Source organism: Bufo bufo, chromosome 4 (genome assembly GCF_905171765.1).
Source record: "Bufo bufo chromosome 4, aBufBuf1.1, whole genome shotgun sequence".
Taxonomy (NCBI): domain Eukaryota; kingdom Metazoa; phylum Chordata; class Amphibia; order Anura; family Bufonidae; genus Bufo; species Bufo bufo.
Genome location: NC_053392.1, coordinates 21,485,170 through 21,502,277, shown reverse-complemented (window position 1 = coordinate 21,502,277; position 17,108 = coordinate 21,485,170).

Below are 17,108 nucleotides of genomic sequence, written 5' to 3'. Positions count from 1 at the left end.
GGACTATGCAATTCATCTGATCACTCTTCATAACATTCTGGAGTATATGCAAATTGCTATTATAAAAACTTAAGCAGCAACTTTTCCAATTTCCAATATTTATGTAATTCTCAAAACTTTTGGCCACGACTGTACATGGCAATCTTCAAACATAAATTAATAATGTAAGATTACATCTTGTTTTCTATTCAATCCATGGGGGACGCATGATTTTAGCTTAAATATCCAAAAAGCCTTACGATTAAAAAGTTTTCTCTGTAAATCTCCACCCCTCTCATATAATCTTACTTTTTTAATACCCTGTACCATAATATAAGGTACTGTAAAGAGTTACGGACTCTCCTAACATCCAATATCTTGGAAATGACAAATTCCACGGAATCATTAACCAGTACCGGCGGCGCAGAGGACTATGAAGAAACAACAGGTGCAACATGTCTCTTAAGCAGAGATTTGTGGAAGACATCATGGATGTGGAAAGACTCGGGCAGTTTCAATCTAAAAGATACTGGGTTAATCACTTCCGTAATCTCATACGGACCTATAAAGCGAGGTGCAAACTTTTTGGAGGCCACATTTCGATGCTAATTTTTAGAAGATAGCCACACTTTTTCCCCAACCTGAAAATCCATCCCCTTAGAACGTTTCTTATTCGCTTTGATTTTAATACTGTATTGAGCTTTTTCCAGGTTCGACTGAACCCGAGCCCAAACTGTGCACAGTTCTGACGAGACCTTATCCGCCTCGGGGTTAGACGAGGAGACGGATGACCCAGAATGAAAACGTGGATGGAACTCGTAATTACAAAAGAATGAGAGGACATCAGTGGAGGAATTAAAATGATTGTTTATAGCAAATTCTGCCAAAGGAAGGTACTTAACCCATAATTGTTGATCATCAGAGACGTATGACCTGAGAAACTGTTCCACAGACTGATTAAGTCGTTCAGTCTGCCCATTACTCTCAGGATGATAGGCAGACGAGAAATAAAAAGAGATTTGGCACCTCAGACAGAAGGCTCTCCAAAATCTAGACACAAACTGGACCCCCCTATCGGATACAATGTTCTCGGGAATACCGTGCAAACATACAATTTTTTCTACAAATACAGAGGCCAGAGTTTTAGCATTGGGAAGCTTAGAAAGAGGAACAAAATGTACCATCTTGCTGAACTTATTGAACACTACCCAAACCACAGTCTTACCCTCGGCAGGTGGCAGGTCCGTGATGAAATCCATCGAAATATGAGACCAGGGTCTACTGGGAATGGGTAGGGGTCGCAACTCAACAGCAGGAGGAGTTCTAGGGGTTTTAGACCTCGCAAAAACCTTGCAGACTGACACATAGGACTTGACATCCTTAAATAGTGTGGGCCACCAAAAATACCTTGATACCAACTCTTTAGTACTCTCGATACCAGGATGTCCACACAAAACAGAATTATGACACTCACCCAACAGCTGGAGACGGAATTGTTCGGGAACAAACAACTTATCTGTTGGTGTGGGTGCCGGGGCCAGATGTTGTTCTGCCTTAATATGTTTAGCCCCCTCAAGAAAATGCCTCCACTCCTCAAACGCCCATTTAATAGCCAGCAATTCCCGGTTCCCCACGTCATAATTTCTCTCGGTGGGAGAAAATTTTCTGGAAAAGAAGGCGCAAGGCCTTAAATTGGTAAGAGTAGCGGGGCCTTGTGAGAGAACTGCCCCTACTCCGTCCTCAGAGGCATCCACCTCCACAATGAAAGGTCTTTCTTGATCCGGCTGAATCAAAACAGGAGGCTTTTTTAAGAATTTCAAATGCTTCAGTTATCCAGGTCCGCCCCCTTTTTGGTGAGGTCGGTCAAGGGTCTAGCAATTACCGAAAAATTCTTTATAAATCTACGGTAATAATTTGCGAAACACAAAGAACTTTGTAAGGCCTTTAACCACTTAAGAACCACAGGTTTATACCCCCTTAGTGACCAGGCCCTTTTTTACAAATCGGCACTCCACAACTTTAACGGTTTATTGCTCGGTCATGCAACTTACCACCCAAATGAATTTTACCTCCTTTTCTTCTCACTAATAGAGCTTTCATTTGCTAGTATTTCATTGCTGCTGACATTTTTACTTTTTTTTTACCGATTTTTTTGCAAAAAAATGACATTTTTCACTTTCAGTTGTAATTTTTTTTTTAAAAAAACGACATCCATATATAAATTTTTCTCTAAATTTATTGTTCGACATGTCTTTGATAAAAAAAAAATGTTTGGGTAAAAAAAAAATGGTTTGGGTAAAAGCTATAGCGTTTACAAACTATGGTACAAAAATGTGAATTTCCGCTTTTTGAAGCAGCTCTGACTTTCTGAGCACCTGTCATGTTTCCTGAGGTTCTACAATGCCCAGACAGTAGAAAAACCCCACAAATGACCCCATTTTGGAAAGTAGACACCCTAAGGTATTCGCTGATGGGCATAGTGAGTTCATAGAACTTTTTATTTTTTGTAACAAGTTAGCGGAAAATTATGATTTTTTTTATTTTTATTTTTTTCTTACAAAGTCTCATATTCCACTAACTTGTGACAAAAAATAAAAACTTCAATGAACTCACTATGCCCATCACGAAATACCTTGGGGTGTCTTCTTTCCAAAATGGGGTCACTTGTTGGGTAGTTATACTGCCCTGGAAATTTAGGGGCCCTAATGTGTGGGAAGTAGTTTGAAATCAAAATGTGTAAAAAATGACCTGTGAAATCCTAAAGGTGCTCTTTGGAATGTGGGCCCCTTTGCCCACCTAGGCTGCAAAAAAGTGTCACACATGTGGTATCGCCGTACTCAGAAGAAGTTGGGCAATGTGTTTTGGGGTGTCATTTTACATATACCCATGCTGGGTGAGATAAATATCTCGGTTCAAATGCCAACTTTGTATAAAAAAAATGGGAAAAGTTGTCTTTTGCCGAGATATTTATCTCACCCAGCATGGGTATATGTAAAATGACACCCCAAAACACATTGCCCAACTTCTCCTGAGTACGGCGATACCAGATGTGTGACACTTTTTTGCAGCCAAGGTGGGCAAATGGGCCCACATTCCAAAGAGCACCTTTAGGATTTCACAGGTCATTTTTTACACATTTTGATTTCAAACTACTTCGCACACATTAGGGCCCCTAAATTGCCAGGGCAGTATAACTACCCCACAAGTGACCCCATTTTGGAAAGAAGACACCCTAAGGTATTTTGTGATGGGCATAGTGAGTTCATGGAAGTTTTAATTTTTTGTCACAAGTTAGTGGAATATGAGACTTTGTAAGAAAGAAAAATTTAAAAAAATCATCATTTTCCGCTAACTTGTGACAAAAAATAAAAAATTCTAGGAACTCGCCATGCCCCTCACGGAAAACCTTGGGGTGTCTTCTTTCCCAAATGGGGTCAGTTGTGGGGTAGTTATACTGCCCTGGCAATTTAGGGGCCCTAATGTGTGGGAAGTATTTTGAAATCAAAATGTGTCAAAAATGACCTGTGAAATCCTAAAGGTGCTCTTTGGAATGTGGGCCCCTTTGCCCACCTAGGCTGCAAAAAAGTGTCACACATCTGGTATCGCCGTACTCAGGAGAAGTTGGGCAATGTGTTTTTGGGTGTCATTTTACATATACCCATGCTGGGTGAGAGAAATATCTCGGCAAAAGACAACTTTTCACATTTTTTTATACAAAGTTGGCATTTGACCAAGATATTTATCTCACCCAGCATGGGTATATGTAAAATGACACCCCAAAACACATTGCCCAACTTCTCCTGAGTACGGCGATACCAGATGTGTGACACTTTTTTGCAGCCTTGATGCGCAAAGGGGCCCAAATTCCTTTTAGGAGGGCATTTTTAGACATTTGGATCCCAGACTTCTTCTCACGCTTTAGGGCCCCTAAAATGCCAGGGCAGTATAAATGCCCCACATGTGACCCCATTTTAGAAAGAAGACACCCCAAGGTATTCAACGAGGGGCATGGCGAGTTCATAGAAATTTTTCTTTTTTTGGCACAAGTTAGCGGAAATTTTTATTTTTTTGTTTTTTCTTGCAAAGTCTCCCTTTCCGCTAACTTGGGACAAAAATTTCAATCTTTCATGGACTCAATATGCCCCTCACGGAATACCTTGGGGTGTCTTCTTTCCGAAATGGGGTCACATGTGGGGTATTTATACTGCCCTGGCATTTTAGGGGCCCTAAAGCGTGAGAAGAAGTCTGGAATATATAGGTCTAAAAAATTTTACGCATTTGGATTCCGTGAGCGGTATGGGGAGTTCATGTGAGATTTTATTTTTTGACACAAGTTAGTGGAATATGAGACTTTGTAAGAAAAAAAAAACAATTTCCGCTAACTTGGGCCAAAAAAATTGCTGAATGGAGCCTTACAGGGGGGTGATCAATGACAGGGGGGTGATCAGGGAGTGTATATGGGGTGATCACCCCCCTGTCATTGATCACCCCCCTGAAAGGCTCCATTAAGATGTCCATATGTTTTTTACGTATCCACGGATACATGGATCGGATCCGCAAAACACATACGGACGTCTGAATGGAGCCTTACAGGGGGGTGATCAATGACAGGGGGGTGATCAGGGAGTCTATATGGGGTGATCACCCCCCTGTCATTGATCACCCCCCTGTAAGGCTCCATTCAGACGTCCGTATGTGTTTTGCGGATCCGATCCATGTATCCGTGGATCCGTAAAAAACATATGGACGTCTGAATAGAGCCTTACAGGGGGGTGATCAATGACAGGGGGGTGATCAATGACAGGGGGGTGATCAGGGAGTATATATATGGTGTGATCACCCCCCTGTCATTGATCACCCCCCTGTAAGGCTCCATTCAGATGTCCATATGTGTTTTGCGGATCCGATCCATGGATCCGCAAAACACAGACAGACCTCTGAATGGAGCCAGCCTTACAAGGGGGGTGATCAATGACAGGGGGGTGATCAGGGAGTCTATATGGGGTGATCACCCCCCTGTAAGGCTCCATTCAGACGTCCGTATGTGTTTTGCGGATCCGATCCATGTATCTGTGGATCCGTAAAAAACATACGGACGTCTGAATGGAGCCTTACAGGGGGGTGATCAATGACAGGGGGGTGATCAATGACAGGGGGGTGATCAGGGAGTCTATATGGGGTGATCAGGGGTTAATAAGTGACAGGGGGGGGTGTAGTGTAGTGGTGCTTCGTGCTACTTATTACAGAGCTGCCTGTGTCTTCTGGTGGTCGATCCAAGCAAAAGGGACCACCAGAGGACCAGGTAGCAGGTATATTAGACGCTGTTATCAAAACAGCGTCTAATATACCTGTTAGGGGTAAAAAAAATCGCATCTACAGCCTGCCAGCGAACGATCGCCGCTGGCAAGCTGTAGATCCACTCGCTCACCTTCCGATCCTGTGAACGCGCGCGCCTGTGTGCGCGCGTTCACAGGAAATCTCGGCTCACGCGAGATGACGCCTATTGGCGCTAGTGTGACCTGGGAGCGCCGCAGCAATGACGCCTTTCGGCGTTAGCGAGACGGCAGGAGGTTAAGGAAGATGGCCTTACCCAATCCATAATTGCTAATACCTTGCTAGGATCCATTTTAAAAGCGTGAGGAGTGAGAACATACCCGAGATATAATATTTCTTGAACCCCAAAAATACATTTCTCCTGTTTAGCAGCCAATTGATTCTTTCTTAAAATTTCCAATACTTGTTTAACATGAAACACATGACTTTCAAAATCAGGGGAAAAAATCAAAACATTATCAAGGTAAACAATCACAAATTTACCCAAGAATTCCCTGAAAATATAATTCATAAAAGTTTGGAACACAGCTGTCGCATTGCTGAGTCCAAAAGGCATAACAAGATATTCAAAGTGTCCAGCAGGAGTATTAAACGCTGTCTTCTACTCGTCTCCCTCCTTAATTTGAATTAAGTTGTATGCCCCCTTCAAATAAATTTTAGAGAACCAGGAAGCCCTTGTACCTGATTAAACAAATCGAGAATCAACGGGAGTATTGATTCTTGATCGTAATCTTATTTAATTCCCGATAATGGATACATGGTCTTAGGCCTTCATCGTTCTTTTTGACAAAGAAGAATCTGGCCCCCATAGGAGATACAGAAGGTCTGATGTGCCCCTTACTGAGATTCTCCTTAACATAATCCTCCATGGCCTTGCGTTCCGGCCTAGAAAGATTGTAGATGCATCCCTTGGGAAACCTGGCACCTTCTACTAATTCAATGGCGCAGTCGTAAGGCCTATGGGGTGGTAGACTCTCGGGTCAGATGAGGAGAACACATCCATATATTCCTTTAAGACTAGAGGTAATATATCAGATTCTGCTGAGAACCCAGCTTGCACCACAGACAAGCACGAGTCGCATTTTAACCCCCATTTCACCAGTTCTCCCTTGGTCCAGTCAATAATGGGATTATGTAACTGAAGCCAAGGAATCCTCAGTACTACCTCTACTGGTAAGTTTTCAAGAATTAACAGGGAGCATATTTCGGAGCGACACACTCCCACAGTTAAGGATATGTCAGCGGTGAAATACTTCACAGTACCACCCACCAGGGGGGTGGAATCGATCGCCATGATATGGATGGGAGTGGGTAGATCAAAATTGGAATACCCAACCCTAGTGCAAATTTAAGATCAATAAAGTTGGCAGCAGAACCAGAGTCAATAAAGGCCTTACTAGAAGATTTGTTATTACCCATGGAGATAGTAATAGGCACTAAAATCTTACTCTTGACCAGGTTAGGATATATCTGGTTCTTAGGCTTCCCCATCTTGGTCGAATTATCGGAGGAAGGCTTCTTGGAGCACTGGTTAATCCAATGGTCTGAGTCTCCACAATAGAAACAAGCCCCACGTCGTCGACGCTGATCTCTACGAGTCATCCCGACCTGCATGGGTTCCTCTGAAGAGATATTAGCTCGGTTCATAGGACAGACCTCTGGCTGGACCGTCTCCTGGGAAAAAACAAACGTTCCTGCCGTCTCTCCCTAACACGTCTGTCAAGTCGAACAGCAAGTGTCCTAGTCTCCTCCAATGTCTCAGGAAGCTGATAGCTGACTAATAGGTCTTTGAGATTCTCTGACAACCCTGACCTGAACTGGCTTTTAAGGGCTGGTTCATTCCAACCCGAGGGGACACACCATCTTCTGAACTGGGTGCAATATTCTTCTGCAGGTAGATCCCCCTGAACCAAAGCTCTAAGAGCGGTATCAGCTACCATGGCCCTGTAAGGTTCATCATACAGAGTTCCCAGAGCCTGAAAGAACCCCTCGACGGAATTGAGACAACTAGCATCGGAAGGCAAGGAAAAAGCCCAATTCTGGGGGTCCCCCTGAAGTCGGGAGATAACTATGCCCACCCGTTGGCTCTCTGAACCGGATGACAAGGGGTGTAACCTGAAGTAAAGCTTACAGTTTTATTTGAAGGAAAGACATTTTTTACAGTCACCAGAAAATGGTTCAGGAAGCTTAATCTGGGGCTCCATATGAGGGATAGGTGGATGCGGAGTGGAGGCACTCTTCCCTGACTCATGTAGACAGAGTTTCTCCCCCATTTCCTGAATTAATTAGAGACGTGCTCCGTCAGGGTAACCAAAGGATTCATGGTAACAGTGGTAAATGGGCCTGTTATTCTGTCACGCACACAGGGAGTGGGGAAGTGACCACTGAGCTCAACATGCACCACTGTCCCTGCCTACTTGCCTCGCAAGTCCTAGGGACAACTGGTTGACAAACCCTAACTTAGGTAAGTGCAGGGAAGACGGACAAACATACAAGCGACTTAAAGCAAGCCGAGTCAAAAGCAAGAGAGCAGCACGGTACCAGAGGAGCAAGCGGAGGATCGTCAGGAAGGAGTCGAAGTCAAAACCAGGAGGGAACGCCAAGACCAAGGGATGAGACAGCCGGGAAGTCAAAACATGAGCAGATGATCAGAAAACCAGGTAAGTAAAACACAGGAAGGACCTCAATAACAGGCAATCTGTGGCCAACAGATTGCCTGTTTAAATTGGGCACTAGTAGAGTCATGTGATGTGTCCAGTGTCCAGTGTCACATGACTCCAGAATACCAATACAGCCGAGTGCTGAGTGAGCAGCTTGGCACTTAGCCTCATCATGGTTGCCCCGGGAATGGGCGAAGCCGGGCGCGCTGATGATGCGAGCGTACCCCGGCCGTCCCCGCATTGTGACAAGTGTGCTTCTTTACTGGAAGAATTAAAGTGTAAATCAATACATAAAGAAAAAATGTGGGTGATTGAGTCAGCACAACCTGTATGTAGGTGCACATCACTATGGCGAAATACATATACAAACGCAAAATACAAATGTGATAGCACTCTGCAACCAGCACACTCTGCTTTTAACCCCGTCCGGTGCCATTACAGCTTTCATCGGATCCAGGGATGCAAGTACCAACATGCATGCTGAGCCCACCATATACTTCTCCTGGAGCCAAATGGCTACTAGTAGGTTCTATATAAGCAGACTCAGTTTTATACTGACTTTAAAACCAGCCTCCAGGACAGATTGACTGGTCAGGTGTGCATGACTCCAAGGAGATCGCCACGCCTCCAATATATACTGCAAAGAAAAAATGTGGGTGATTGAGTCAGCACAACCTGTATGTAGGTGCACATCACTATGGCGAAATGTAGTGATGTGCACCATAGTGATTAATACTAGTAGTAGTATTTCGCCATAGTGATGTGCACCTACATACAGGTTGTGCTGACTCAATCACACACATTTTTTCTTTGTAGTATATATTGGAGGCGTGGCGATCTCCATGCAGTCATGCACACCTGACCAGTCAATCTGTCCTGGAGGCTGGTTTTAAAGTCAGTATAAAACTGAGTCTGCTTATATAGAACCTACTAGTAGCCATTTGGCTCCAGGAGAAGTATATGGTGGGCTCAGCATGCATGTTGGTACTTGCATCCCTGGATCCGATGAAAGCTGTAATGGCACCGGACGGGGTTAAAAGCAGAGTGTGCTTGGCGTGCATGCTGACCTGCATTCCCTGGACTTTGTGTGGCTGTCATGGCCCATAAACAGGTAGGAACTAGTGTTAGGGACCACTCCATAGAGACGACCTTGACGTGGTGAGTGGCTTATTACGCTTTGGCCAAAATGTACACCAATGTCTCATCCAGCATAGAGGCAGGGCAGAGTGCTGGTTGCAGAGTGCTATCACATTTGTATTTTGCGTTTGTATATGTATTTCGCCATAGTGATGTGCACCTACATACAGGTTGTGCTGACTCAATCACCCACATTTTTTCTTTGTAGTATATATTGGAGGCGTGGCGATCTCCATGCAGTCATGCACACCTGACCAGTCAATCTGTCCTGGAGGCTGGTTTTAAAGTCAGTATAAAACTGAGTCTGCTTATATAGAACCTACTAGTAGCCATTTGGCTCCAGGAGAAGTATATGGTGGGCTCAGCATGCATGTTGGTACTTGCATCCCTGGATCCGATGAAAGCTGTAATGGCACCGGACGGGGTTAAAAGCAGAGTGTGCTTGGCGTGCATGCTGACCTGCATTCCCTGGACTTTGTGTGGCTGTCATGGCCCATAAACAGGTAGGAACTAGTGTTAGGGACCACTCAATAGAGGCGACATTGACGTGGTGAGTGGCTTGTTACGCTTTGGCCAAAATGTACACCAATGCCTCATCCAGCATAGAGGCAGGGCAGAGTGCTGGTTGCAGAGTGCTATCACATTTGTATTTTGCGTAAAACAATACATGCAATGCACTGAGCTTGATTCACCAGTCTCCACTCTGGTAGCAGAAGTTTCAGTGCTGAGAAAGGAGATAGCTGTCCCTCTCTCTCTCAAAAGGCTGGTACTTTGGCGAAAGGGCTGGTTACCTAGGGTCTGTGGCTCGATTATCTGACTTCTATCCTGGTCAAAGGGCAGGTGACATAGGGTCTGTACAGAGTATTCCCATCTCAGCATCTTCTTCTGGTCACTTGTAAAGTTTGACAGAGTCTCTCCTACTAAACACTGGTCTCCCCATCTGCAGACAACTATGGGATCTATGTGCTATACTTTTTTTACAGTTTCTAACAGATCTAGAACCTTCTAGATGGAGGAGTGAACCTGGAGAATCACAGCCTAAACAGAAAAAATGTTTTAGTTCAAGGCTAACAGACTTGTTCTGTGCCTCAATATATGTCAACGGGAATGAACAGGCAATTTTCAGTCATAAACAACAGTTTGATGGAGCTAAACCATATGGTCAAAAGTTCAAAATTCAGTTCTGCATAGTCCCTTATGACAGCAGTGTACAATTACTAGCTTCTCAGTGCACAGGCTGCAAGTTCCCAAAGTGTCTTGGTATGAACTGGCTGTGCATTAAGGCTTTTCACAATTCAGAGCAAACACTGTGCAAATGAACAGGATGCATCATAAAATGCAATTCAACAGTAGAAAACAGTATAACTTCAAACAAGGGCATAAATCGCTGTTAACCCTTCAAAGTGCACTAACTTAGGGAGCAGATAGCTTTGCACAGCAGCAATAAGGGCAAAAGTCCACAAATGTCCAGACTCCAAAGTACCCTTTCTTCAGGGCACTACACTCCCAAATATATATAAATGTTGGGGAAAGGTGTGCTGCTAATAAATCACATTTTAAAGCAGATATACAGTCAAGTCCATAAATATTGGGACATCGACACAATTCTAAACATTTTTGGCTCTATATACCACCACAATGGATTTGAAATGAAACAAACAAGATGTGCTTTAACTGCAGACTGTCAGCTGTAATTTCAGGGTATTTACATCCAAATCAGGTGAACGGTGTAGGAATTACAACAGTTTGCATATGTGCCTCCCACTTGTTAAGGGACCAAAAGTAATGGGACAATTGGCTTCTCAGCTGCTCCATGGCCAGGTCTGTGTTATTCCCTCATTATCCCAATTACAATGAGCAGATAAAAGGTCCAGAGTTCATTTCCAGTTTTGCTATTTGCATTCAGAATCTGTTGCTGTCAACTCTCAAGATGAGATCCAAAGAGCTGTCACTATCAGTGAAGCAAGCCATCATTAGGCTGAAAAAACAAAACAAACCAATCAGAGAGATATCAAAAAATTTAGGCGTGGCCAAAACAACTGTTTGGAACATTCTTGAAAAGAAGTAACGCACCAGTGAGCTCAGCAACGTTAAAAGACCCGGAAGACCACGGAAAACAACTGTGGTGGATGACTGAAGAATTTTTTCCCTGGTGAAGAAAACACCCTTCACTAAAGTTGGCCAGATCAAAAACCCTCTGGAGGTAGGTATATGTGTGTCAAAGTCAAAAATCAAGAGAAGACTTCACCAGAGTGAATACAGAGGGTTCACCACAAGATGCAAACCATTGGTGAGCCTCAAAAACAGGAAGGCCAGATTAGAGTTTGCCAAACAACATCTAAAAAAGCCTTCACAGTTCTGGAACAACATCCTATGGACAGATGAGACCAAGATCAACTTGTACCAGAGTGATGGGAAGAGAAGAGTATAGAGAAGGAAAGGAACTGCTCATGATCCTAAGCATACCACCTCATCAGTGAAGCATGTTGGTTGTAGTGTCATGGCATGGGCATGTATGGCTGCCAATGGAACTGGTTCTCTTGTATTTATTGATGATGTGACTGCTGACAAAAGCAGCAGGATGAATTCTGAAGTGTTTCGGGCAATATTATCTGCTCACAGTGCAGATGGACAATGACCCAAAGCATACTGCAAAAGCAACCAAATAGTTTTTTAAGGGAAAGAAGTGGAATGTTATGAATGGCCAAGTCAATCACCTGACCTGAATCCGATTGAGCATGCATTTCACTTGCTGAAGACAAAACTGAAGGGAAAATGCCCCAAGAACAAGCAGGAACTGAAGACAGTTGCAGTAGAGGCCTGGCAGAGCATCACCAGGGATGAAACCCAGCGTCTGGTGATGTCTATGCGTTCCAGACTTCAGGCTGTAATTGACTGCAAAGGATTTGCAACCAAGTATTAAAAAGTGAAAGTTTGATTTATGATTATTATTCTGTCCCATTACTTTTGGTTCTTTAACCACTTCCCATCTGGGCCATTTGCCCCCTTCCTGACCAGGCCTAATTTTGCAAAACTGACATATTTCACTTTATGTGGTAATAACTTTGTAACGCCTTTAATTATCCAAGTCATTCAGAGATTGTTTTCTCGTGACACATTGTACTTTATGATAGTCATAAATTTGAGTCAATATATTTTGCCTTTATTTATGAAAAAATCCCAAATCTACCAAAAATTTAGAAAATCCGCATTTATAAATTTAAATTTTTCTGCTTTTAAAACAGAAAGTGATACCTCATAAAATATTTATTACTTAACATTCCCCATATGTCTACTTTATGTTGGCATCATTTTGGAAATGTCATTTTATTTTTTAGGACGTTAGAAGGCTTAGAAGTTTAGAAGCAATTCTTCAAATTTTTTTGAAAATTGCCCAAACCCACTTTTTAAGGACCAGTTCAGGTCTGAAGTCACTTTGTGAGGCCTACATAGTGGATACCCCCATAAATGACCCCATTGTAGAAACTACACCCCTCAAGTTACTTAAAACAGATTTTACAAACTTTGTTAACCCTTTAGGTGTTCCACAAGAATTAAAGGAAAATGGAGATCAAATTTTAAAATTTCACTTTTTTGTCAGATTTTCCATTTTAATCCAATTTTTTCTTTAACACATCAATGGTTAACAGCCAAACAAAACTCAATATTTATTACCCAGATTCTGCGGTTTACAGAAACACCTCACATGTGGTCATAAACTGCTGTATGGGCACACGGCAGGGCGCAGAAGGAAAGGAACTCCACATGGTTTTTAGATGCCATGTCCCATTTGAAGCCCCCCTGATGCACCCTTACAGTAGAAACTCCCAAGAAGTGATCCCATTTTGGAAACTAGGGGATAAGGTGCCAGTTTTATTGGTACTATTTTTGGGTACATATGATTTTTTGATCATTCATTATAACACTTTATGGGGCAAGGTGACCAAAAAATTGGTTGTTTTAGCACAGTTTTTATTTATTTTTACAGCATTCACCTGAGGGGTTCAGTCAAGTGACATTTTTATAGAGCAGATTGTTACGGACGTGGCGATAACTAATATGTATACTTTTTCTTATTTATTAAAGTTTTACACAATAATAGCATTTTTGAAACAAAAAAACTATGTTTTAATGTGTCTATGTTCGGAGAGCTATAGTTTTTTAATTTTTTGAGAGATTTTCTTATGTAGGGGGCTCATTCTTTGTAGGATGAGGTGACGGTTTTATTGGTACCATTTTGTGGGACATACGCCTTTTTGATCACTTGGTGTTGCACTTTTTGTGATGTAAGGTGACAAAAATTACTTGTTTGACACAGTTTTTTTTTTTTTTTTTTACAGTGTTCACCCGAGGGGTTGGTCATGTGATATTTTATAGAGCTGTTTTTTACGGAAGTGGCAATACCTAATATGTATACTTTTTTTTATTTATTTCACTTTAACACAATAATAGCATTTTTAAAACCAAAAAAAATATGTTTTAGTGACTCCATGTTTTAAGACCTATAGTTTTTTTATTTTTTGAGAGATTTTCTTATGTAGGGGCTCATTTTTTGCGGGATGAGGTGACAGTTTTATTGGTACCATATTGTGGGACATACGCCTTTTGATCACTTGGTGTTGCACTTTTTGTGATGTAAGGTGACAAAAATAGCTTTTTTTTGACAGTTATTATTTTTTTTTTTTAATGGTGTTTATTGGGCTGGGTAGATTATGTGATATATTTATAGAGCCGACCGTCACGGACGCGGCAATACCAAATATGTCTATTTTATTTAATTTTTTCTATTTTTAACATTTTTTTTTATTTCTTACTTGGGGAATTTTATTTTTTTACATGTGAAACCTTTTTTTTATTTTATTTTTTTAACACTTTATTTTTTTATTTTACACTTTTCGTCCCCCATAAGGCCATACAAGACCTCTGGGGGACATTTACTTCATTTTTTCTTTTTTTTTTTCACTGTTGATTTCTCCTGTAACTGGGGCTGACATAGTAGCCCCATTACAGGAGAAATGCACCCCCCAGAGAGGCTGTACAGCACAATACAGCGGTGTACAGCCTCAGTGCAGGGTTGATCGAGGTCTGTGAAAGACCTCACACAGCTCCTGCACTCTCCGGTCCCGGCCGGAACAGGAAGTGCATGGCGCTTCCTGCTCTGCATACACAGCGCTCAGTATGCAGCGATCCAGAAGGCAGGGACACCTGGGCACTGTCCCTGCCTTTTCTCTGGGTTGCCCTGCTGTCACTGACAAGCGGTCAACCGATCAGCAGCTGCACGATTAGCATGCAGCTGCAGTTTCTGAAATCCATTGTGGTGGTGTATAGAGCCAAAAATGTTAGAATTGTGTCGATGTCCCAATATTTATGGACCTGACTGTAAGTATTGCTATAAGAAGACCTACCATATCAATGCATGTGTACACCATTCATAGTACATAGTTAATAGTATCAACCATAGTGGCCATATGATCTTATCATCCACAATACATACATGATAGAGCAACTCTAAGTATAAAATAAAAACTGTGAAATTACAGAGAGATTATAGTTTACATAGATCTAGTTCAAATAACAGCACCTATGTCTGTGTCATACAGCCTTCTACAAAACAGTGCCAAAATAATTGTCCTTATATAATCGGGTCATTCACTGAACAGTACCAACAACAGTGCTTATGTGCAAAATCCACACTTATGAACTCCACTATGAAGATGACATCAGAACTTGATGTGCCTTAAAGGGGTTGTCCCACCTTGAACATTGGTAGCATATTGCTATAATATGCCACCAATGACAGATTGGTGCGGGTCCCACCACTGTGACCCACCCCTATCTCTAGAACTAAGCTCCCAAAGAGAACACATGCACGGCCAAGCTCCATTCATTTATTTGGGAGTGCTTGTGAGGATAAAGACAGCAGAGTGAACAGCTCTGATCAGCTTCTACAGACACAGCTGGACAGTGAGGGAAAACAGTCAAGCTCTTATTACCAAACAGCCACTAGGCCAGTATCACTTAAGTACAGAATTGCCACCAACCAACCTGCCTCCATATCCTTGCTGGTGCCAGAGAAGATTTACCCTTAAAACCTGCTGCTACTATACGTATTTCAGGTTTTACATTGCACCTAGTGAAAGAGATGGTGTTGCTTTTCAATCTAGCCTACTTCTTCTGTACTGTAGTTGCCATGCACAGATTCCCAGGCAGCCACGGCCTGATCAATATCAACCCACTGGTTAAGATCAACTCTGGGCCATTGTGGACACCTATATAGCTGTAGAATCTGCTACCAGAAAAGCAGCAGCCCTTCCATCAGGAGTATCTGGCCTGGCTGCATCCGGAGGCCTGTTTGCCATCCCCTGTTTGCCATGCCCATAGGGCAGGCACCAGCCATCATTTCTAGAGCTAGAGGGCCCTCCTGCCTAGCAGCCATTGAGCCTGAACTAACATCCATGGCCACTGGAGGGTACTAGCTTTTCAAGTCTTCCATCTGCTGGAAGAGCAAGCACCAGGGATCCTCTGAGGATCCCCTTATCCATTTGAGAGAAGAAGAGAAGGAGGTCCACTCTCTGATCAGTGGTCCCCAGAAAAGCTGAAAGACTTAGCAGCCTGATGAGCTTCAGGAGCATGAGATACATGGGACTGACCCCTTTTTATTTTTGTCATTGTGACCAATTTTTTTTGCCACCCTCCTGTTTTCTAGGCCATACAGAACTCTCCTTCACCCGAATTGCATCTGTTGTAACCCTTCCCATTCCTTTCTCTGCCTTTTGGGTCCATCTGGCCTGAGAGGAAGGAGGGCAACATTCAAGGAGAAGCATCCAAGGAAAAGACTCTGATCAACAAGAGCTCCTTGTGCCCCTCACCTGTGCTTCCAGAGCTCATCTCTAAGAGCCACAAGTGAGGAAACCTTTTTCTGCAATGGTTCTCATGTTTAGTACCAACCTTTAGGACTCAAACGTACCAGTGCAAAGGTGTGGTTGGGTACTGTGATTCTGGGATTCTGGAGTAGAACTGCAAGTCCAAGGAAGCTCACTCTGGACCCCAAGTACTCTGACGCACAAGAACCCCATAGATGGAGACTGTTTTTATTAGCATAGAGTAGCTAGCATCTCTATTTGGTAACCATCATGGGCCCCCTCGGGTGCTAGTAATATATCCTATGGTAGTTGGAATTGGTGTTGTCTTTCAATAAGCACTTATGCACTTAACCTGGTCTCTTCATAGCAATGGGATGGGGTCAGCGAGAACTGCAGCCTTGAACATCTGATGCAAAGACTACCAGTAGGGACCACAAGCACATCCCAAGGATGACCGGCCTTTCACCAAGGTGGTGTGTAATATCCCAAACCTTGGCATACTACAATTGTAAACAGTTATGCGTTGTATATTTTTATTGTTTGTTTCTGGCCGTTGTTCCTAACAAGAATGAACAGCAAAAGTTGGCAGGAACGAGATTAACCACCCTGTTTCTCCCCTCTTAGTAGGAGTGGGCTGGTCTTAATTTCTGCCAGGGGGTGGGGTTCCTGTCTAGAGACAGAGAGGACTGAAAACAACCTCCGTAGATCCTGCTCCTACGGAGGATTCTCCAGACAGAACCATCATTAAATTGCTGTTGGGGAAGGGAAAATAGTCAGTTCCTCACCCATCACCAAACAACCATTAGGCCAGTATCAGTTATGTGCAGAATTGCCACCAACCTTCTTGCTTCATTATCCTTGCTGGTGCCAGAGATATTGATAGCATATCCAGCGATATGCCACCAGTGTTTGTGGTGAGAAAACCCCTTTAACCACCTAACTGTTTTGTGCAGAACTCTCTATTCTGTTCTGTGGAAGTTACAGAAAGGACTAGATACAGTGTATATAGGCAATCATCTGCCGAGAAATTGGTCAAGGGACCCCCCTCCATCTATAAGCCTATTAAGACAAATCACTATTCAGTTTAGGATGTTGGCCCTGCAGTTATCTATTTATTAATCTAATGTCAAATACA